The sequence below is a fragment of the Manis javanica genome, chromosome 2 (assembly GCF_040802235.1).
Source record: "Manis javanica isolate MJ-LG chromosome 2, MJ_LKY, whole genome shotgun sequence".
Taxonomy (NCBI): Eukaryota; Metazoa; Chordata; class Mammalia; order Pholidota; family Manidae; genus Manis; species Manis javanica.
In genome coordinates, this window is record NC_133157.1 from 10,670,015 (window position 1) to 10,692,656 (window position 22,642).

The 22,642-nt window shown below is 39.6% G+C and overlaps 1 protein-coding gene and 1 pseudogene across 11 annotated transcripts in view; both read left to right on the forward strand.

Moving 5' to 3' along the window:
- Positions 1 to 22,642, forward strand: part of DENND1A (DENN domain containing 1A) — a 538,445-nt gene that overhangs the window by 37,946 nt on the left and 477,857 nt on the right. The gene's annotated exons all lie outside the window — the stretch shown is intronic.
- LOC140846839 (14-3-3 protein theta pseudogene) lies at positions 10,203 to 22,011 on the forward strand (annotated as a pseudogene).

Below are 22,642 nucleotides of genomic sequence, written 5' to 3' on the forward strand. Positions count from 1 at the left end.
TCTATAATTACCATCCATCTCCAGTGAAGCCAAGAAAACCATTTAGGCACCCTAGGCATTTGTGAAAATTTATCTATGATATGATGGATATTTTCCAACTGTACTTGAACCATCAGACAAATTAAAGCAGCCCATTTCTGGGATCTGTTCACATCCCATATGTTCTTTTAACCATAGATAGTCTATAGTCATGAGATTTTGGGGTGCTACAACTTGCACCCCTCCCAACTCCTGGTTGAGTTCCAACAGTACAGATCCAGTCAAATTCGTTGTCTCACTGTATGCACATGCCAGCCTAGACATCTCCCTCCTCCTTCTTATGGCAAGTCCAGGAGACGGTGGGCTGGATGCAGCCACAACCGCAGCATCGTCCGGATCCCTGTGGAGGCTTTTTGATGATCATCCCCCGGCACAAGTCCTCCAGAGAGTGCTGATGCCAGAAGCTCCTCCTCATATCGTATCTTATTTCATTTTCTGGGTATCCAAGCTAGGCCTTGATCTTCTGCGTAGAAACAAACAGACCGTTTGCCCACACTTTGACATGCCCTCTATACTACTGTGCAGAACTCATTGGAGGTCAGCACACAGTAACTGCTTTTTTTTTTTTTTTTTTTTAATTAAGAGAAAGGAATATTATCAGAAAAGAGTACCTCCATAGCTGATCATCTGACACCCTTTAAGTGATCAACATTAAGGATATTTAAAGCATGCGTTGATCTTTGATTTACCAATAGTTTTATCCTGTTAAGGAGTAATCCCCCTTTTCTTTCCTTCTTTTTTTTTTTTTTTTTTTTAAATTTTTAATCTACACTTACATGAAGAATACTATGTTTACTATGCTCTCCCCTATATCAGGTCCCCCCTAACAACCACACTACGGTTACTGTCCATCAGCTTAGCAAAATGTTGTAGAGTCACTACTTGTCCTCTCTGTGTTGTGCAGCCCACCCTCCCCTTTCTCCCTCCCCCCCATGCATGCTAATCTTAATGTCCCCCTTCTTCTTCCCCCCCCTTATCCCTCCCTGCCCACCCATCCTCCCCAGTTCCTTTCCCTTTGGTACCTGTTAGTCCATTTTTGGGTTCTGTAATTCCGCTGCTGTTTTGTTCCTTCAGTTTTTCCTTTGTTCCTATACTCCTCAGATGAGTGAAATCATTTGGTATTTCTCTTTCTCCGCTTGGCTTATTTCGCTGAGCATAATACTCTCCAGCTCCATCCATGTTGCTGCAAATGGTTGGATTTTTCCACTTCTTATGGCTGAGTAGTATTCCATTGTGTATATGTACCACATCTTCTTTATCCATTCATCTACCGATGGACATTTAGGTTGCTTCCAATTCTTGGCTATTGTAAATAGTGCTCGATAAACATAGGAGTGCATCTGTCTTTCTCAAACTTGATTGCTGCATTCTTAGGGTAAATTCCTAGGAGTGCAATTCCTGGGTCAAATGGTAGGTCTGTTTTGAGCATTTTGATGCACCTCCATACTGCTTTCCACAATGGTTGAACTAATTTACATTCCCACCAGCAGTGTAGGAGGGTTCCCCTTTCTCCACAGCCTCGCCAACATTTGTTGTTGTTTGTCTTTTGGATGGCAGCTATCCTTACTGGTGTGAGGTGATACCTCATTGTAGTTTTAATTTGCATTTCTCTGATAATTAGCGATGTGGAGCATCTTTTCATGTGTCTCTTGGCCATCTGTATTTCTTTTTTGGAGAACTGTCTGTTCAGTTCCTCTGCCCATTTTTTAATTGGGTTATTTGTTTTTTGTTTGTTGAGGCGTGTGAGCTCTTTATATATTCTGGATGTCAAGCCTTTATCGGATCTGTCATTTTCAAATATATTCTCCCATACTGTAGGGTTCCTTTTTGTTCTATTGATGGTGTCTTTCGCTGTACAGAAGCTTTTCAGCTTGATATAGTCCCACTTGCTCATTTTTGCTGTTGTTTTCCTTGCCCGGGGAGATATGTTCAAGAAGAGATCACTCATGTTTATGTCTAAGAGGTTTTTGCCTATGTTTTTTTCCAAGAGTTTAATGGTTTCATGACTTACATTCAGGTCTTTGATCCATTTTGAGTTTACCTTTGTATATGGGGTTAGACAATGGTCCAGTTTCATTCTCCTACATGTAGCTGTCCAGTTTTGCCAGCACCATCTGTTGAAGAGACTGTCATTTTGCCATTGTATGTCCATGGCTCCTTTATCAAATATTAATTGACCATATATGTTTGGGTTAATTTCTGGGGTCTCTAATCTGTTCCACTGGTCTGTGGCTCTGTTCTTGTGCCAGTACCAAATTGTCTTGATTACTATGGCTTTGTAGTAGAGCTTGAAGTTGGGGAGTGAGATCCCCCCTACTTTATTCTTCTTTTTCAGGATTGCTTTGGCTATTCGGGGTCTTTGGTGTTTCCATATGAATTTTTGAATTATTTGTTCCAATTCATTGAAGAATGTTGCTGGTAATTTGAGAGGGATTGCATCAAATCTGTATATTGCTTTGGGCAGGATGGCCATTTTGACGATATTAATTCTTCCTAGCCATGAGCATGGGATGAGTTTCCATCTGTTAGTGTCCCCTTTAATTTCTCTTAAGAGTGACTTGTAGTTTTCAGAGTATAAGTCTTTCACTTCTTTGGTTAGGTTTATTCCTAGGTATTTTATTCTTTTTGATGCAATGGTGAATGGAATTGTTTTCCTGATTTCTCTTTCTATTGATTCGTTGTTAGTGTATAGGAAAGCTACAGATTTCTGTGTGTTAATTTTGTATCCTGCAACTTTGCTGTATTCCGATATCAGTTCTAGTAGTTTTGGAGTGGAGTCTTTAGGGTTTTTTATGTACAGTATCATATCATCTGCAAATAGTGACAGTTTAACTTCTTCTTTACCAATCTGGATTCCTTGTATTTCTTTGTTTTGTCTGATTGCCGTGGCTAGGACCTCCAGTACTATGTTAAATAACAGTGGGGAGAGTGGGCATCCCTGTCTGGTTCCCGATCTCAGTTTAAATGCTTTCAGCTTCTCGCTGTTCAGTATAATGTTGGCTGTGGGTTTATCATATATGGCCTTTATTATGTTGAGGTACTTGCCCTCTATTCCCATTTTGCTGAGAGTTTTTATCATGAATGGATGTTGAATTTTGTCAAATGCTTTTTCAGCATCTATGGAGATGATCATGTGGTTTTTGTCTTTCTTTTTGTTGATGTGGTGGATGATGTTGATGGATTTTCGAATGTTGTACCATCCTTGCATCCCTGGGATGAACCCCACTTGGTCATGGTGTATGATCATTTTGATATACTGTTGAATTCTGTTTGCTAATATTTTATTGAGTATTTTTGCATCTACATTCATCAGGGATATTGGTCTGTAATTTTCTTTTTTGGTGGGGTCTTTGCCTGGTTTTGGTATTAGGGTGATGTTGGCCTCATAGAATGAGTTTGGGAGTATTCCCTCTTCTTCTATTTTGTGGAACACTTTAAGGAGAATGGGTATTATGTCTTCTCTGTGTGTCTGATAAAATTCCGAGGTAAATCCGTCCGGCCCCGGGGTTTTGTTCTTGGGTAGTTTTTTTATTACTGTTTCAATTTCTTTGCTTGTAATTGGTTTGTTTAATTTTGTGTTTCTTCCTTGGTCAGTCTTGGGAGGTTGTATTTTTCTAGGAAGTTTTCCATTTCTTCTAGGTTTTCCAGCTTGTTGGCATATAGGTTTTCATAGTAGTCTTTAATAATTCTTTGTATTTCTGTGGAGTCTGTCGTGATTTTTCCATTCTCATTTCTGATTATGTTGATTTGTGTTGACTCTCTTTTTCTCTTAATAAGTTGGGCTAGAGGCTTATCTATTTTGTTTATTTTCTCAAAAAACCAGCTCTTGGTTTCGTTGATTTTTGCTATTGTTTTATTCTTCTCAATTTTGTTTATTTCTTCTCTGATCTTTATTATGTCCCTCCTTCTGCTGACTTTAGGCCTCCTTTGTTCTTCTTTTTCCAGTTTTAATAATTGTGATGTTAGACTATTCATTTGGGATTGTTCTTCCTTCTTCAAGTGTGCCTGGATTGCTATATACTTTCCTCTTAAGACTGCTTTCGCTGCATCCCACAGAAGTTGGGGCTTAGTGTTGTTGTTGTCATTTGTTTCTATATATTCCTTGATCTCTGTTTTGATTTGTTCATTGATCCATTGATTATTTAGTAGCATGTTGTTAAGCCTCCATGTGTTTGTGAGCCTTTTTGTTTTCTTTGTAGAATTTATTTCTACTTTCATACCTTTGTGGTCTGAAAAATTGGTTGGTAGAATTTCAATATTTTGGAATTTACTGAGGCTCTTACTGTGAGCTAGTATGTGGTCTATTCTGGAGGATGTTCCATGTGCACTTGAGAAGAATGTATATCCTGTTGCTTTTGGATTAGAGTTCTATAGATGTCTATTAGGTCCATCTGTTCTAGTGTGTTGTTCAGTGCCTGTGTGTCTTTACTTATTTTCTGCCCGGTGGATCTATCCTTTGGGGTGAGTGGTGTGTTGAAGTCTCCTAAAATGAATGCACTGCAGTCTATTTCCCTCTTTAGTTCTGTTAGTATTTGCTTCACATATGCTGGTGCTCCTGTATTGGGTGCATATATATTTAGAATGGTTATATCCTCTTGTTGGACTGAGCCCTTTATCATTATGTAGTGGCCTTCTTTATCTCTTGTTACTTTCTTTGTTTTGAAGTCTATTTTGTCTGATATTACTACTGCAACCCCTGCTTTCTTCTCACTGTTGTTTGCCTGAAATATGTTTTTCCATCCCTTGACTTTTAGTCTATGCTTATCTTTGGGTTTAAGGTGAGTTTCTTGTAAGCAGCATATAGATGGGTCTTGCTTTTTTATCCATTCTATTACTCTATGTCTTTTGATTGGTGCATTAAGTCCATTTACATTTAGGGTGACTATTGAGAGATATGTATTTATTGCCATTTCAGGCTTTAGATTCGTGGTTACCAAAGGTTCAAGGTTAGCTTCTTTAGTATCTTACTGCCTAATTTAGCTTGCTTATTGAGCTGTTATATACACTGTCTGGAGAATCTTTTCTTCTCTCCCTTCTTATTCCTCCTCCTCCATTCTTCATATATTGTGTGTTTTGTTCTGTGCTCTTTTTAGGGGTGCTCCCATCTAGAGCAGTCCCTGTAGGATGCCCTGTAGAGGTGGTTTGTGGGAAGCAAATTCCCTCAGCTTTTGCTTGTCTGGCAATTGTTTAATCCCACCATAATATTTAAATGATAGTCGTGCTGGATACAGTATCCTTGGTTCAAGGCCCTTCTGTTTCATTGCATTAAGTATATCATGCCATTCTCTTCTGGCCTGTAGGGTTTCTGTTGAGAAGTCTGATGTTAGCCTGATTGGTTTTCCTTTATAGGTGACCTTTTTCTCTCTAGCTGCCTTTAAAACTCTTTCCTTGTCCTTGATCCTTGCCATTTTAATTACTATGTGTCTTGGTGTTGTCCTCCTTGGATCCTTTCTGTTGGGGGTTCTGTGTAATTCCATGGTCTGTTCGATTATTTCCTCCCCCAGTTTGGGGAAGTTTTCAGCAATTATTTCTTCAAAGACACTTTCTATCCCTTTTCCTCTTTCTTCCTCTTCTGGTATCCCTATAATACGAATGTTATTCCTTTTGTATTGGTCACATATTTCTCTTAGTGTTGTTTCATTCCTGGAGATCCTTTTATCTCTCTCTATGTCAGCTTCTATATGTTCCTGTTCTCTGGCTTCTATTCCTTCAATGGCCTCTTGCATCTTATCCATTCTGCTTATAAATCCTTCCAGGGATTGTTTCACTTCTGTGATCTCTTTCCTGACATCTGTGATCTCCTTCCGGACTTCATCCCACTGCTCTTGCATTTTTCTCTGCATCTCATCCCACTGCTCTTGCATTTTTCTCTGCATCTCATCCCATTGCTCTTGCATTTTTCTCTGCATCTCTGTCAGCATGTTCATGATTTTTATTTTGAATTCTTTTTCAGGAAGACTAGTTAGGTCTGTCTCCTTCTCAGGTGTTGTCTCTGTGATCTTTGTCTGCCTGTAGTTTTGTCTTTTCATGGTGATAGAGATAGTTTGCAGAGCTGGTACAAGTGACCGCTGGAAGAGCTTCCCTTCTTGTTGGTTTGTAGCCTTTTCCTGGGAGACTAGCGACCTCTAGTTGCTTGTGCTGGGCAGCTGTGCGCAGACAGGGCTTCTGCTTCCTGCCTAGTTGCTTTGGGGTTTGTCTCCGCTGTTGCTGTGGGCTTGGCCTGGCTGGGGCTGTTCCTCCAAAATGGTGGAGCCCCGTTGGAGGGGGAGCGGCCAGGAGGCTATTTATCTCCGTAAGGGGCCTCTGTGCTCCCTGCTGCCCAGGGGGTTAGAGTACCCAGAGATCCCCAGATTCCCTGCCTCTGGTCTAAGTGACCTGTCCTGCCCCTTTAAGACTTCCAAAAAGCACTCTCCAAACCAAAACAACAACAGCAACAATGAGAGAGGGAACAGAAAGAAAGAAAAAAAAAAAAAAAAAAAAAAGGAAAAAACAAGCGATTTTTTTTTTTTTTTTTTTTTGTCCTCAGGTGCCGGTCCCAGGCACCCGCTCACTGGTCCTGCTGCCCTGTCTCCCTAGCACCAGGGTCCCTGTCCTTTCAAGGCTTCCAAAAAGCACCCACCCACCGGTCCCGCAGGGAAGGAACGCTCGATATTCTTTGTCCTCAGGCAGTGGTCCCAGGCACCCGCTCACCAGTCCCGCCGCCCTGCCTCCCTAGCACCGGGGTCCCTGTCCCTTTAAGGCTTCCAAAAAGCACTCGCCAAAAATAGAGAAAAAAAGGGGAAAAACGCGCGATTTCTTCCGTCCTCAGGTGCCAGTCTCAGGCACCCACCCACCGGTCCCACAGGGAAAAACGCGGGATATTCTTTGTCCTCAGGTGCCGGTCCCAGGCACCCTCTCACCAGTCCCGCCGCCCTGCCTCCCTAGCACCGGGGTCCCTGTCCCTTTTAGGCTTCCAAGAAGCACTCGCAGAGAAGAGGGAAAAAAAAGGGGAAAAACGCGCGATTTCCTCTGTCCTCAAGTGCCGGTCTCAGGCACCCGCCCACTGGTCCCACAGGGAAAAACGTGGGATATTCTTTGTCCTCAGGCGCCGGTCCCAGGCACCTGCTCACCAGTCCCGCCACCCTGCCTCCCTAGCACTGGGGTCCCTGTCCCTTTAAGGCTTCCAAAAAGCGCTCGCCAAAAAGAGAAAAAAAAAAAGGGGAAAAACGTGCGATTTCCTCCGTCCTCAGGCACTGGTCTCAGGCACCTTCCCGCCGGTCCCGCAGGGAGAAACGCGGGATATTCTTTGTCCTCAGGCGCCGTTCCCAGGCACCTGCTCACCGGTCCCGCCACCCTGCCTCCCTAGCAACGGGGGCCTGTCCCTTTAAGGCTTCCAAAAAGCGCTTGCCAAAAAAAAAAACCGCTCCGGTTTCTTTCCACCCGCCGGGAGCCGGGGGGAGGGGCGCTTGGGTCCCGCCGGGCCGGGGCTTGTATCTTACCCCCTTTGCAAGGCGCTGGGTTCTTGCAGGTGTGGATGTGGTCTGGATGTTGTCCTGTGTCCTGTGGTCTCTATTTTAGGAAGATTTTTCTTTGTTATATTTTCATAGCTCTATGTGTTTTTGGGAGGAGATTTCCACTGCTCTATCACGCCGCCATCCTGGCTCCGCCCCCCCTCTGCCCATTTTTTAATTGGATTATTTGTTTTTTGTTTGTTGAGGCGTGTGAGCTCTTTATATATTTTGGACATCAAGCCTTTATCGGATCTGTCATTTACAAATATATTCTCCCATGCTGTAGGGTTTCTTTTTGTTCTATTGATGGTGTCTTTGGCTGTACAGAAGCTTTTCAGCTTAATATAGTCCCACTTGTTCATTTTTGCTGTTGTTTTCCTTGCCTGGGAGATATGTTCAAGAAGAGGTCACTCATGTTTATGTCTAAAAGGTTTTTGCCTATGTTTTTTTCTAAGAGTTTTATGGTTTCATGACTTACATTCAGGTCTTTGATCCATTTCAAATTTACTTTTGTGTATGGGGTTAGACTATGGTCCAGTTTCATTCTCCTACATGTAGCTGTCCAGTTTTGCCAGCACCGTCTGTTGAAGAGACTGTCATTTTGCCATTGTATGTCCATGGCTCCTTTATCAAATATTAATCGACCATATATGTTTGGGTTAATGTCTGGAGTCTCTAATCTGTTCCACTGGTCTGTGGCTCTGTTCTTGTGCCAGTACCAAATTGTCTTGATTACTATGGCTTTGTAGTAGAGCTTGAAGTTGGGGAGTGAGATCCCCCCTACTTTATTCTTCTTTCTCAGGATTGCTTTGGCTATTCAGGGTCTTTGGTGTTTCCATATGAATTTTTGAATTATTTGTTCCAGTTCATTGAAGATTGTTGCTGGTAATTTGATAGGGATTGCATCAAATCTGTATATTGCTTTGGGCAGGATGGCCATTTTGAAGATATTAATTCTTCCTAGCCATGAGCATGGGATGAGTTTCCATTTGTTAGTGTCCTCTTTAATTTCTCTTAAGAGTGACTTGTAGTTTTCAGGGTCTAGGTCTTTCACTTCTTTGGTTAGGTTTATTCCTAGGTATTTTATTTTTTTGATGCAATTGTGAATGGAATTGTTTTCCTGATTTCTCTTTCTATTGGTTCATTGTTAGTGTATAGGAAAGCTACAGATTTCTGTGTGTTAATTTTGTATCCTGCAACTTTCCTGTATTCTGATATCAGTTCTAGTAGTTTTGGAGTGGAGTCTTTAGGGTTTTTTATGTGCAATATCATATCATCTGCAAATAGTGACAGTTTAACTCCTTTTTTACCAATCTGGATTCCTTGTATTTCTTTGTTTTGTCTGATTGCCATGGCTAGGACCTCTAGTACTATGTTAAATAACAGTGGGGAGAGTGGGCATCCCTATCCCTGTCTAATTTCCGATCTCAGAGGAAATGCTTTCAGCTTCTCGCTGTTCAGTATAATGTTGGCTGTGGGTTCATCATATATGGCCTTTATTATGTTGAGGTACTTGCCCTCTATTCCCATTTTGCTGAGAGTTTTTATCATGAATGGATGTTGAATTTTGTCAAATGCTTTTTCAGCATCTATGGAGATGATCATGTGGTTTTTGTCTTTCTTTTTGTTGATGTGGTGGATGATGTTGATGGATTTTTGAATGTTGTACCATCCTTGCATCCCTGGGATGAATCCCACTTGGTCATAGTGTATGATCCTTTTGATATGCTGTTGAATTCTGTTTGCTAATATTTTATTGAGTATTTTTGCATCTACATTCATCAGGGATATTGGTCTGTAATTTTCTTTTCTGGTGGGGTCTTTGCCTGGTTTTGGTATTAGGGTGATGTTGGCTTCATAGAATGAGTTTGGGAGTATTCCCTCCTCTTCTATTTTTTGGACAACTTTAAGGAGAATGGGTATTATGTCTTCTCTGTGTGTCTGATAAAATTCTGAGATAAATCTGTCCGGCCCCGGGGTTTTGTTCTTGGGTAGTTTTTTGATTACTGTTTCAATTTCTTTGCTCATAATTGGTTTGTTTAACTTTTGTGTTTCTTCCTTGGTCAGTCTTGGGAGGTTGTATTTTTCTAGGAAGTTGTCCATTTCTTCTAGGTGTTCCAGCTTGTTGGCATATAGGTTTTCATAGTAGTCTTTAATAATTCTTTGTATTTCTGTGGAGTCTGTTGTGATTTTTCCATTCTCATTTCTGATTCTGTTGATTTGTGTTGATTCTCTTTCTCTTAATAAGTTTGGCTAGAGGCTTATCTATTTTGTTTATTTTCTCAACGAACCAACTCTTGGTTTCGTTGATTTTTGTTATTGTTTTATTCTTCTCAATTTTGTTTATTTCTTCTCTGATCTTTATTATGTCCCTCCTTCTGCTGACTCTAGGCCTCATTTGTTCTTCTTTTTCCATTTTCAATAATTGTGATGTTAGACTATTCACTTGGGATTGTTCTTCCTTCTTCAAGTGTGCCTGGATCGCTATATACTTTCCTCTTAAGAGTGCTTTCGCTGCGTCCCACAGAAGTTGGGGCTTTGTGTTGTTGTCATTTGTTTCTATATATTCCTTATCTCTATTTTGATTTGTTCATTGATCCATTGATTATTTAGAAGCATGTTGTTAAGCCTCCATGTGTTTGTGAGCCTTTTTGTTTTCTTTGTAGAATTTATTTCTAGTTTTATACCTTTGTGGTCTGAAAAATTGGTTGGTAGAATTTCAGTATTTTGGAATTTACTGAGGCTCTTTTTGTGAGCTAGTATGTGGTCTATTCTGGAGAATGTTCCATGTGCACTTGAGAGGAATGTATATCCTGTGCTTTTGGATGTAGAGTTCTATAGATGTCTATTAGGTCCATCTGTTCTAGTGTGTTTTTCAGTGCCTCTGTGTCCTTACTTATTTTCTGCCCAGTGGATTTCTCCTTTGGGGTGAGTGGTGTGTTGAAGTCTCCTAAAATGAATGCACTGCAGTCTATTTCCCTCTTTAGTTCTGTTAGTATTTGTTTCACATATGCTGGTGCTCCTGTGTTGGGGGCATATATATTTAGAATGGTAATATCCTGTTGTTGGACTGAGCCCTTTATCATTATGTAATGTCCTTCTTTATCTCTTGTTACTTTGTTTTGAAGTCTGTTTTCTCTGATATTAGTACTGCAACCCCTGCTTTCTTCTCACTGTTGTTTGCCTGAAAATGTTTTTCCATCCCTTGACTTTTAGTCTGTGCATGTCTTTGGGTTTGAGGTGAGTTTCTTGTAAGCAGCATATAGATGGGTCTTGCTTTTTCATCCATTCTGTTACTCTGTGTCTTTTGATTGGTGCATTCAGTCCATTTACATTTAGGGTGACTATTGAGAGATATGTACTTATTGCCATTGCAGGCTTTAAATTCGTGGTTACCAAAGGTTCAAGCTTAGCCTCTTTTGTATCTTACTGCCTAACGTAGCTCGCTTATTGAGCTGTTATATACACTGTCTGGAGATTCTTTTCTTCTCTCCCTTCTTATTCCTCCTCCTCCATTCTTCATATGTTGTATGTTTTGTTCTGTGCTCTTTTTAGAAGTGCTCCCATCCAGAGCAGTCCCTGTAAGATGCCCTGTAGAGGTGGTTTGTGGGAAGCAAATTCCCTCAGCTTTTGCTTGTCTGGGAATTGTTTAATCCTGCCATCATATTTAAATGATAGTCGTGCTGGATACAGTATCCTTGGTTCAAGGCCCTTCTGTTTTATTGCATTAAATATATCATGCCATTCTCTTCTGGCCTGTAGGGTTTTTGTTGAGAAGTCTGATGTTAGCCTGATGGGTTTTCCTTTATAGGTGACTTTTTCTCTCTAGCTGCCTTTAAAACTCTTTCCTTGTCCTTGATCCTTGCCATTTTAATTATTATGTGTCTTGGTGTTGTCCTTCTTGGATCCTTTCTGTTGGGGGTTCTGTGTATTTCCATGGTCTGTTCGATTATTTCCTCCCCCAGTTTGGGGAAGTTTTCAGCAATTATTTCTTCAAAGACACTTTCTATCCCTTTTCCTCTCTCTTCTTCTTCTGGTATCCCTATAATATGGATATTATTCCTTTTGGATTGGTCACACAGTTCTCTTAGTATTGTTTCGTTCCTGGAGATCCTTTTATCTTTCTCTATGTCAGCTTCTATGCGTTCCTGTTCTCTGGTTTCTGTTCCTTCAATGGCCTCTTGCATCTTACCCATTCTGCTTATAAATCCTTCCAGGGTTTGTTTCACTTCTGTGATCTCCTTCCTGACATCTGTGATGTCTCTCCAGACTTCATCCCATTGCTCTTGCATTTTTTCTCTGCATCTCCATCAGCATGTTAATGATTTTTATTTTGAATTATTTTTCAGGAAGGATGGTTAGGTCTGTCTCCTTCTCAGGTGTTGACTCTGTGATCTTCGTCTGCGTGTAGTTTTGCCTTTTCATGCTGATTGAGATAGTTTGCAGAGCTGGTACGAGTGACAGCTGGAAGAGCTTTTCTTCTTGTTGGTTTCTGTCCTTCCTCTCCTGGGAGAATAGCGACCTCTAGTGGTTTGTGCTGGGCAGCTGTGCGCAGACAGGGCTTCTGCTCCCTGTCGGGCTGCTATGGAGTTTATCTTTGTTGTTGCTGTGGGTCTGACCTGGCTTGGGCTGCTGCTCCAAAATGGTGGAGTCCTGTTGGAGGGGGAGCAGCCTGGAGGCTATTTATCTCTGTAAGGGGCCTCTGTGCTCCCTGCTGCCCAGGGGGTTAGAGTGCCCAGAGATCCCCAGATTCCCTGCCTCTGGACTAAGTGTCCTGCCCTGCCCCTTTAAGACTTCCAAAAAGCACTCTGCAAACCAAAACAACAGCAACAACAACAACAAAATAAATAAATAAATAAATAATTAAAAAAATGCACAATTTTCTTTGTCCTCAGGCGCCAGTCTCAGGCACCCACTCAGTGGTCTTGCTTCCCCGTTTCACTAGTATTGGGGTCCCTATCCCTTTAAGCTTTCCAAAAAGCACTCGCCAAAAAAAAAAAAAAAAAAAAGGAAAAAAATATGGCCACTCCCGTTTCTTTGTTCTCCGGCGTCGGCCTCAGGCACCTGCTCACTGGTCCTGCCGCCCTGTTTCCCTAGTATCCAGGACCCCATGCATGCACTGTGTCTGTGCTCTGGTCCAGATGGCTGTGGCTGGGTGTTGAGCAGTCCTGGGCTGCCTCTCCCTCCCTGCTGATTCCTCTCCACCTGCTGGGAGCTGGGGGGAGGGGTGCTCGGTTCCCGCCGGGCCGGGGCTTGTATCTTACCCCCTTTGCGAGGCGCTGGGTTCTCGCAGGTGTGGATGTGGTCTGGATGTTGTCCTGTGTCCTCTGGTTCCTATTTTAGGAAGAGTTGCCTTTGTTATATTTTCATAGATATATGTGGTTTTGGGAGGAGATTTCTGCTGCTCTACTCACGCCGCCATCTTGGCTCCCATTTTTTTCTCTTTTGAAGGGTGAGAGTCTTATATTTTCCTTTATAGTGATGGATGAATTTATAACAATTTTCAAGCTATGTTCCCACAAAACGTTGGTGTTCTTTCTGTGAGTTTCTGCTAAAATTGAGTGATGCTAGATATTTTTCCCCAAGTCACAGGGAGAAAATATGGACAGAATATTTCCATTTTAAGTAAAGCTTTCCTTTGAACAGAAAACCTTAAATTTAGTGTAATCAAATCCATCAGTTTTCACATTATGGTTTGTCCTTTAAAAGTTCCATATCCTTAGCTTTCTAAGTCTATGGTTTTGGTTTTGGATACTATCAGGAAAAGAGTGCAAGGAGAAAGTGCTTGTAGGAGATTAGATGAAACATGGAATAATTGTAGATAGAAGAGAAGGAATGAAATTATCTCAATTTCAATTTCAATTCCAAATTCTTTTCTATGTTGCCTGCAAGCCATGTTGTCTGTAAGAAGAACAAAATTTTATTTCTGTTTCCAGTCCATTGCTTTTTATTTATTTCTCTTGTGTTATTGCCCTGACTAGACTCTTTAGTGTGATTGAGAGTGGTGAGGGTAGACATTCTTGCCTTGTTTCCAGCACCATGAAGTATAATATTAACTATGGATTTTAGTAGACATCCCTTATTAGGTTGAGGAAGATTCCCTCTCTTCCTAGTTTCTGAATTTTTATCATGAATGTGTGTTGAATCTAATGAAATACTTTTTCTGCAGCAGTTGATATAATTGTGATTTTTCTTCTTTAGCCTATTAATATGGTATAAACTATATTGCTTTTCAATATTGAGCCAACCTTGCAAACCCCAGAATAAATTCTACTTGGTTATGGTGTATATTGTTGAATTCTAGATGCTAAAATGTTAAGGATTTTTGCATCTGTATTTGGGAAGGGTATTGGTATAGTGTGTGTGTGTGTAGTAGAATTATTTTTTGTACTGTCTTTCTCTGGTTTTGGTATCAGGGTAATACTGGCTTTGTAAAATGACTTGGGAAGTGTTTCCTCCTCTTTTGTTTTCCAGAAGATGGTGTATAGAATTGGTATTAATTCTTTAAATATTTAGTAGAATTTTCTGGTGAAACCATCTGCATCTATTGAGATGATCATTTGATTTATTTAGTTCATGTAGTTACCATTTCTGATGATCCTTATTTCTTGGTATAAATATTTTCCATCTGGCATCATTTCTTACTGACTGAAGGATTTCTAACATTTCTTGTGCAGGTCTGCTGGTGATGAATTTCCTCAGCATTTGTAATGTTTAAAAATCTTTATTTTGCCTTCGCTTTTGAAATACTCTTAGGATAGAATTCTAGGTTGTTAATTTTTTCTTTCAGTACATTAAAGATATTGCAGTACTGTCTTCATATTTGCCTGGTTTCTGACAGGAAATCTGCTGTCATTCTGATCTGTCTGTCTTCTAACGGTAATATGTTTTTTGTTTTGCTTTCAAGATTTTCTCCTCACTACTGGTTTTGAGCAATTTGATATACCTTAGATTTCATGTTTCTTGTACTTGGGGTTAGTTGAGCTTTTTGGATCTGTGCTTTTATATTTTTCATCAACTTTAAAAAGTTTTTGACTGTTATTTCCTTCAAATACTTTTTCTGCCTACCCCCATTTTGGGGATTCTACTTACTGATCTATTAGGCTGTATGAAGTTGTCGCATAGGTCAGTGATGCTCTGGTTTTTGTTTTGTTTTGTTTTATGCTTCCTCTGTTGCATCTTGGATAATTTCTAAAGCAGGTTCTTCAAATTCACTGATCTTTTCTTCTGTAGTGTTTTTTCTGCAGTTAATTCCATTTAGTGCATTTTTTGTCTCAAATGTTGTACTTTTTGTATATAGAAATTCAATTTGGTCATTTTTTCAATCTCCTGTACTCTAACTTTTTGAACACATGGAATACATATGCTAAAATAACTGTTTTAAATGTCCTGCTGCTAATTCTAATGTTTATGTCACTTCTAGGCTGGGTTTGATTAATTTTGCCCCCACCTTGTTATGGGTCATATTTTCCTGATTGGTAATAAGCTCGGTAATTTTTTTTTGACTGCCAGATAGGGTGTATTTTACCTTGTTGGTGCTGGGTATTTTTGTATTCTTATGAATATTCTCGGACTTAGGGCAGTAATCTGAAGAAATTGTAGGCTCACCTCCTTTGTTTTCTATCTCTCAACGGATTGCTGTGCTTCATTGATTGATGTGTTAGAAAAAGCATTGTTTCATGTATTTTTTCAGTTACTTTGAAAGAGTTTGAGCCTTCTGGGTCTTGCTTTTAAGATTTGTTAGGTGTGACTGAAGCAGTACTCAATTTAGGACTATTTGCTTCCCATTACTAAGGTAATCCCCTTTTGCATGCTTTATCCATTGCACTATGAATCATGTATTTTTCCACCGTGGCTGGTGGGAACAGGCATTAGTTCTGGCCCTTCATGAGTACCAGGCACTGCTACCTCTAATCTTTTCTGGTAGTTCTTTCTCTAGCATCAAGTAATTTCCTCACACATATGTACTAATCAGTACTTAAGCTCTGTACTCAAGGGGAGCTTTTTGGATCTATGCCTTTATATTTTTTTTAATGCAATACAGTATTATTAATTATAGTCATCATGCTGTATATTACATCCCCATAACTTATTTATTTTGTAACTGGAAGTTATATCTTTGAATCCTTTCACCCAATTTGTCCACCTCCTATCTCTGGCAACCACCAATCTGTTCTCTGTATCTTTGAGTTTTTTTTTTAATTCCAATATGGAGATGATATGGTATTTGTCTTTCTTGGTCTGACTTATTTCATTTAGTGTAATACCCTGAAGGTCCATCCATGTTGTCACAAATAGCAAGATTTCATTCTTTTTTTATGGCTGAATAATATCCCATTGTATATACACACCACATTTTCTTTATATTCATCTGTTGACGGATGAATTATATAGATATAAATATAACACACACAATTTTTGTGTTTTAGTTGTTTCAGATAGAATGGTAAATCTGGTTCTTGCTATTTCATCTCAGCTGAAAGTGGGATTTTAGTGAATTTGACCTATGTTTTCTAAACTTTTGATGCCTGCTATTGACTGTATAAGATGGTGTGTGATTTAGTACCATTTTATATTTTGTTAAAGTGTGTACTTCAAGATCATCTAAAGAGTGTCATGATTTAAAAATTCTCTACAATTTTGGCACATTTGAGAGTTACTGTGTATCACAATGGTTCCCAAATTTGACTGATGATCAGAATCGCTTGGGAAAACAGATTCATAGATCAACTGATTATCAGCATCACTCTTCAGAAAGTAGATTACTGAGCTTTACTCCTCACATAAATTAGTCTTCAGTCATGGAATCTGGAATCTGATTTTTAAAAAGTTTCTCAGGTGATCCGAGATTCTTGAGCATCAGTACAATATACATGAAATTGGTAAGAGTATGAATTCTGTCGTGGCTCTGCAATCTATGATGAGAAATCACCATGGTCCAAATGCAGCAATGCTAGAGGAGAGGCAAGTTCTTCTCAGAAAAGGGAACTTAAGAGAGGAACTCAATGCTCCTGGGCAGTGTGTGTGTGGAACTGAGAAGGCAAATCCATTCTATAATACCTGAGTCCCCTAGAATTTAGGTGTTCAGCTCTCTGGGAGGCCAAGAGGAATGCACATGAGTCTCAGCACCTTGGCCCATTGTTCTGAGGGACTTTTCTTTTGCTTTTGGGTTCTAAGACAGCAGCCACACACTGTGGTTTTGGAGGGGGTGTGGAAGAAGAAAATTATTAGGCTGTAGTAATTTTCAGTTAGTTAAAACTCAAAATTCAGCAGTGCACAAAAAGAATTATACACTGTTACCAAATGGGATTTATTCCAGTTATGCTAGGCTGGTTCAACACTTGAAAATTAATATAATCCATCATAAGTAGTAAAAGAAGAAAACTCACATGATCATAAATAGATGCAGAAAAACCACTTTACAAAATATAACACCTATTCATAAAGTTCTCAGTAAACTAGGAATAGAGGGAAACTTCCTGAACTTGAAAGAATATCTATGAAAACCTGACAGCTAACATCATACTTAATAGTGAGAAAATAGAAGCCTTTGCCCTAAGAACAAGAACAAGGCAAGGATATCCCACTTGCCACTCCTTTTCAACATTGTGCTGGAAGTATTAGCTAATGCAAGAAAAGGAAATAAAAGGCATACAGATTGGGAAAAAGAAATAACACTGTCTTTGTTCACAAATGACATGATTGTAGAAAACCCAAACCAATCAACCAAAAAACTCCTGAAACAAATAAGGAATTGTAACAAGATTGTAGGGGCCCCTTTCTGCCACTTTCTGCAGGCGCTCTGCGCACCTCCTCTCCATCTGGGGTGGTGCTTGCCCTCACTCTCCTCTTCCTGTCCTCATGGAGAAAATGATGCTGATGCAGAGGCAAAGCTGGCCGAGCTGGCCGAGTGTTACAATGACATGCCACCTGCATGAAGACCGAGCCAAACTGTCCAGTAAGAGGCACAGCCTGTTCTCGGTGGCCTACAAGGATGGGATCAGGGGCCGCAGGTCTGCCTGGATCCAGGCTTATCTCGAGCACCAAGCATAAAATTGATATCTCTGACAAGAAGTTGCAGCTGATTAAGGGCTATTGGCAGAAAGTGGAGTCTGAACTGAGGTCCATCTGCACGAGGTGCTGAAATTGTTGCGTAAGTATTTGATAGCCAATGCACCTAATCCAGAGAGTAAAGTCTTTTATCTGAAAATGAAGGGAGGTTACTTCCAATACCTTGCTAAAGTTGCGTATTGTGATGATAGAAAACAAATGATAGGTAATTCCCAAGGAGCTTACCAAGGGGCTTTTGGCATAAGTGTGAAAGAGATGCAACCCACACATCCAGTCTTTGCCTGGGTCTGGCTCTTAACTTTTGTGTATTTTACTATGATATCATTAATGATCCAGAGCTTGCCTGCACACTGGCTAAAATAGCTTTTGATGCGGCCATTGCAGAACTTGACAAACTGAATAAGGATTCATACAAAGAGCACCCTCATGATGCAGTTGCTTAGAGACAACCTAACATTGTGGACATCAAACAGTGCAGGAGAAGAATGTGATATGGCAGAAGGGGCAGAAAACTAAGTGCATACAGGGTGTCATCCTTCTTCCCATCAAGGATCCTTTTATTCCATTCCTTATTCCATTTGGATTTCCTGTAGCAAAGAAACCCATTCATGTGTATAAAATCAACTGTTTATAGTCTTTAACACAGCAGCTTGGGATAACTCCATTTCTTGATTTCTATTTGTCTTGGCCTTCCTGGTGTGCAGTTACTGCTGTAGAAAGGTATTCATAGCTTAATTTCATATAAACAAGTAACTTCCGAACACTTTCGTAGAGGACTAAAAATGTATCTGTTATTTAAGTAATCCGAACCAGTTCTGCAAGTGACTGTGTTTTGTATTACTGTGAAGATATGAAAATGTAGTTAATTAAAATTTAAAGTGTTCTACGTAACTTCTTAATTTGTACATTCCCTCCCTCACTCTTTGGGGATTTCCTTTAAGTAAACAACTTTTCCATGTTCCTAATGTATTCCTTTTTGGTAGGAAACCAGAAATATTAGATTGAATGGAAAAGCATTTGACGTTTCTGGGCTGGTGGGGGACACAAATTGAAATGCTCCTATATCATATATGATGGAGGCCTTATGTGTCAGAGTACAGGGAGCTTTCTTATTCACTCTTCGTTTGCTGCTATTTAAGTTGACAACTTCTCTTCCCAATTAAAATTCACTTACACCTCAAAAAAAAAAAGGTTCTAGGATACAAGGTTAATATACAAGTCAATCACTTTCCTATATGCTAGCAGTGAACAAGTAGATTTGAAATAAAAACTACAATACCATTTACATTAGCACCCCAAGTATGAAATAGGTATAAATGTAATAAAATATGTGCAACATCTTCATGAGGAATATTACAAAGGTTTGAATAAAAGCAAAGAAAGAAATAGAGAAATATTCCATGTTCATGGATAGGAAGATTAAATACTGTCAAAAAAAAGTCTGTTTCTTCCCAACTTAATTTATAGGTTCAAAGCCATTGCAGTAAAAATACCAGCAAGTTACTTTTTGGATATATTGACAAACTGATTCTAAAGTTTATATGGAGAGGTAAAAGACCCATAATAGCCAATACAATGCAAAGGGGAACAACAAAGTTGGACGGACTGACACTGACTTCCATACTTACTGTAAAGCTACAGTAAGCAACACAGAATGGTATTGATAGAGTAGACAGATGGATCAATGGAAAAGAACAGGGAGCTGAGAAGTAGATCCACATAAATGTGCTCAACTGATCTTTGCCAAAGGAGCAAGGCAAGCCAACAGAGCAGAACTAGTCTTTTCAAGAGACAGTGCTGGAACAGCTGGGCATCCCCGGCAAAAAACTGAATCTAGACACAGACCTCAAAATGGATCATGACCTAAATGTCAAACGGAACTATGAAACTCCTGGAAGATAACATAGGAGAAAGCTTAGATGACCTTGGGTATGGCGATGCTTTTTTAAAATAAAACACAACAGACAAAATCCATGAAATAACAATCGATAAGCTGGACTTCATTAAAATGAAAAACCTCTGCTCTGCCAAAGACAATGTCAAGAGAGTGAGAGGATAAGTGAGAGACTTGGGAGAAATATTTGTAAAAGATACATTTGATAAAGGACTGTTATCCAAAATACACAAAGAACTCTTAACAATAAGAAACAACCCAATTTAAAAAACGAGCCAGAGACCTTAACAGACACCTCACTGAAGAAGATACAGAGATGGCAAGTAATCCTATGAAAAGATGTTCAACATCACGTGTCATCAGGGAGATTCCAATTAAAACGAGTTACCACTTACACACCTATCAGAAGAGGAAAATTCAGAACACTGACACCACAAATGCTGGCGAGGGTGTCAAGCCACAGGAACTCTCATTCATTGCAGGTGGAAATGCAAAAATGGCACAGCCACTTTGGAAGACGGTTTGGCGTTTGTTTCAAAACTAAACATACACTTGCTCCTTACTATTTACCTGAAGGAGTTGAACACTTATGTCCACACAAACACCTGCACACAGATTTTTTTGGTTTTTGTTTTTATTAAAGTATCATTGATTTACAATCTTATGAAGGTTTCACATGAACAACATTGTGGTTTCAACATTCACCCATATTATCAAGTCCTCACCCCTGTCCCCAATTGCAGTCACTGTCCATCAGCGTAGTAAGATGCTAGAGTCACTACTCATCTTCTACATGCTGTACTGCCTTCCCTGTGACCTACCTGTATTATAATTGTGAATTTGAGCTGCACACACATGTTTATAGCAGCCTTATTCAAAATTATCAAAACTGAAGTGACCAACATGTCCTTCAGCAGGGGAATGGGTGAATAAACTGTGGCATTTCCAGGCAGAAGAATGTGATTCAATGCTAAAAAGAAAATTAGCTATCAGGCCATGAAAAGACTTGGAGGAACCTTAAATGCGTATTATTAAGTGAAAAAAGGCAATCTGCAAAGCCTCCATACTTTATCATTCCAGCTATGTCACATTCGGGAAAAGGCAAAACTGTGGTGACAGTAAAAATAATAGGGGCTTGGGGATTATTGAGGGATGAATATGTGGAGAAGAGAGGATCTTTAGGGCAGTGAAAATACCCTGATACTATAATGATGAATGTATGTCATTATACATTCGTCCAAACCCAAAGAAAACACCAAGAGTGAACCATAATGTAAACAGTACACTTTGAGTGATAATGATGTGTCAGTGTACATTCATCAGTTGTAATGAATGTACCACTCTGGTGGATGTGTTGATAATGGAAGAGACTGTGCATATGTGAAGGTAGTATGTGTATGGGAAATTTCAATATCTTCTTCCCAACTTTGCTGTGAACCTAAAGACTTCTCTTTTTAAGAAAGAAAAGTCTTTAAAAAATCAACAGAGTGAAAGTTACATGAATGTATGCAGATGGCAAAACTCATAGAACTATACACTTGAAATTGGGAGCATTTCAGTGTGTATTAATAATATACATACAATTGCATGGATACAATTAGTACACAGTGTGCATTAATGTACGTACAACTGCATAGATATAATTGTTTATTGCATGTATAAAGTTGGCTTAAAAGATACAAGAGTAAGGACTCTGGAGCCATACTGCCTGAGTTTGATAAATTCTAGCTCAATGTCTTAGAAGCTGTTGACCTAGTGAAGTCAAGTTTTTTAACTTAATTGTATTTCAGTTTCCTCCTGTGCAATATCAGAATGATAAAGCAGTCCTTTCACTGGGTTGTTGGGAAGATTAAATGAGATAATACATAAAAAGTGTTCGTAACATGCTCCACATTGCTAATCATCAGAGAAATGCAAATTAGAACCGCAATGAGATATCACCTCACACCAGTAAGGATTGCCACCATCCAAAAGACAAACAACAACAAATGTTGGCGAGGTTGTGGAGAAAGGGGAACCCTCATACACTGCTGGTGAGAATGTAAATTAGTTCAACCATTGTGGAAAGCAGTATGGAGGTTCCTCAAAAAACTAAAAATAGAAATACCATTTGACCCAGGAATTCCACTTCTGGGAATTTACCCTAAGAATGCAGCAGCCCAGTTTGAAAAAGACAGATGCACCCCTATGTTTATCGCAGCACTATTTACAATAGCCAAGAAATGGAAGCAACCTAAGTGTCCATCAGTAGATGAATGGATAAAGAAGATGTGGTACATATACACAATGGAATATTAATCAGCCATAAGAAGAAAACAAATCCTACCCTTTGCAACAACATGGATGGAGCTAGAGGGTATTATGCTCAGTGAAATAAGCCAGGCGGAGAAAGACAAGTACCAAATGATTTCACTCATCTGTGGGGTATAAGAACAAAGAAAAAACTGAAGGAACAAAACAGCAGCAGAATCACAGAACCCAAGAATGGAATAACAGTTACCAAAGGGAAAGGGACTGGTGAGGATGGGTGGGAAGGGAGGGATAAGTTGGGGGGAAAAAGAAAGGGGGCATATGATTCGTATGTATAATGTGTGTGGAGGCACGGGAAGGGCTGTAGACAAGTAGTGATTTTACAGCATCTTACTATGCTGATGGACAGTGACTAATGGGATTTGAGTTTGGTACTTGGTGAAGGGGGGAGCCTAGTAAATGTAATGTTTGTCATGTAATTGTAGATTAATGATACAAAAAAAAAGTGTTCATAACAATTTCTGACACATAGTTAAGTGTTTAGTAAGTGTTAAGGTGTAGAAACTACTTGCTTTTGTGTAGAGTGTCCACTCTTTAGTAAATGGGGTAAAGTGGTGGTGATACCCTTCTTCAGAGGCTTGGTTTGAGGATTAAATAAGAAAGAACATGAAAGTAAGTTATCAATAAATCAAGGGCCTTGTTGCATATTTCCATAAATAGCTTCCCGAATCCCCTGAAAATACATATAAAATTTTTTAACTTAAGTACATTTTTCTAGGGAGGTAGTAAAGCTTTTCTGTACTCCCTTCATCTAGTATTAAGACTTGCTACTTTAAACAATTTTCAATAGTTTTTGGATAGGCAGCATGGTATGTTGGAAAAGCCATGGGTTTTGGAA